The sequence below is a fragment of the Mesocricetus auratus genome, unplaced genomic scaffold, assembly GCF_017639785.1.
Source record: "Mesocricetus auratus isolate SY011 unplaced genomic scaffold, BCM_Maur_2.0 Super-Scaffold_100020, whole genome shotgun sequence".
Classification (NCBI taxonomy): domain Eukaryota; kingdom Metazoa; phylum Chordata; class Mammalia; order Rodentia; family Cricetidae; genus Mesocricetus; species Mesocricetus auratus.
Window position 1 is genome coordinate 3,243,719 of NW_024429201.1, and position 2,054 is coordinate 3,245,772.

Below are 2,054 nucleotides of genomic sequence, written 5' to 3' on the forward strand. Positions count from 1 at the left end.
CTATGGAAATCAAGGGTCTGTTCATGAAGTCTCCAATATATATTATGTGGACACACACTAACTTGTCTATTCATCACCTGCTGTATGGGGCTAACACATAATAGTAACGAAAATTTGCTGGTGATAATTTCTAAATGCTATGTCCAATGGAGACTTAAAATGGCACTAGCAGCAACTGGGATGGAGTTATAATTTTTATGAATGAAGATGAATGAAAAAATAGAATATGAAGGTGTATCACATTTATGATTAAAATTCAGTAACAAAATGAATGAGCAGAAAAGAGAAACACCAGCACTACATTCTTTAGAACTAAGGAACAGTGTAAACTATTTTGCAGTTTTCTACAATGTAATATTATCATAATGATGAGTGGTGAGTAAACATACACTTTTCTAAAAATTGAGTTGAGACAATCCTTGGGGTAAGGAGGAATAGAAATTTGAGGATTATATTATTATTTAGAATTAATAGAATTATAAATGATATTGATGATTAGAAATTAAATATAGCAAGTCAAGCTTTTGAGGTAAAGGCTATTTCGTGTATTTGAACTATAGAAATGTATTTGTGTTTCAGTCTATATATTTCAAAATTGTACTAGCGTTTTGCATAGTAACCAGTAAAAATTATTAAATGTCTCAGACATTTCAAAATTATTAAATTGTGGAAATCTTTCAGGCATGAGAAAGCTGAACCTCTGTAAATAGTAATGACTATCCATTTATCTTCCACTTACAAATCAAGCATGGGCCCCCTGTTTCCTTGTAATGTGGATCAGACTCTGGGTCCATTACTGTCTCTGTATGAGGTTACCATTTGCTCACTGAAGATATTTTATTCAATCATGTGTGTTTAATATTTTCTCCCAGATTCTTCTAACATTGAGGTCACAGAAGAGTCTTCATTAATATCTGCAATTTAGTTTGATTTCACAGGAGGAATCACCTAACTTTTTGTTTTTTTTTTTTTTTTTTTTTTTTATTAATATTTTTTTATTTTCCATTTTAAATTTAGATAAGAAACAAGGTTGCTTCACAAGTCAGTACGAGGTCCCTCTCCCTTTCCCTCCCCTCCTCCCGTGCCCTCCCCCATCCCCCCCGTTATCCCCTCATTCCCCCAGGGAGGGTGAGGCCCTCCATGGGGGTGTCCATAGTCTGTCATTTCATATAGGGCAGGGCCTAGACCCTTCCCCAAGAGTTCAGGGTGAGAGTGCACCTCACATTGTTCTATGGGAGTCCAGAGACCGTGTGTATACTTGGGATGGGTACTGATCTGCTGTCCAAGGCTCAATAGATTACCTAGGCCTCCTCACTGACACCCAGATTCAGGGGGTCTTGACGTGCTCGCTTCGGCAGCACATATACTAAAATTGGAACGATACAGAGAAGATTAGCATGGCCCCTGCACCTAACTTTTTGTTAACTATAACTCATTAGGCTAATATTTTCTAATAACAGGTTTTCCAAAAAATGTAAACTCTGGTGAAATGTGATTAATTTAAATAGGTCTGTTAAACAATGCTAACAGCCAAATTATGATGAACATATCTGAATTTTGAGAGGTTTGACAATAAATACAAGGAGAGAGTATAGGGCAATAGACACTTTTAAATTACAATAGATCTTTACCCTCAGTAAGTGTGATTTTTAAATCATATATAGGCAATAATGAACATTGTGAGGTAAGAGTTGTTATTCTTATTTAAAGGGGAGGAAACATCTAAATCTACCTGCTAGTAGACTGCAGTCTGGTCTTGTATTTCTTCAGGAAAACCTTAGGAGGGCAAAGAAAATGAATTATTTTCAGATCAGGGTTTCATATTTGACTAGTTTTCTTTTAAAAATGTAAAGTTATGGTTACTATTTTAAATTATATGTATTATTTATATACCTGTACATGGGTATGCAGAAGTCTGAGTGTGCTTCTGGTTAGAAGATCCTTCGAGGCTGGAGTTATAGGTAGTGAGCCACCTGACAGGGTGTTGAAACAGTAAGCTCTCTTAACTAATGAAGCATCTCTCCTGCTCCTACGGTTTTTTCTTTGTTTATTTT

The 2,054-nt window shown here is 35.6% G+C and overlaps 1 pseudogene; it reads left to right on the top strand.

Moving 5' to 3' along the window:
* Nucleotides 1-1,342: 1,342 nt before the first annotated feature.
* On the top strand, nt 1,343-1,410 carry LOC121133223 (annotated as a pseudogene).
* Nucleotides 1,411-2,054: the final 644 nt, after the last annotated feature.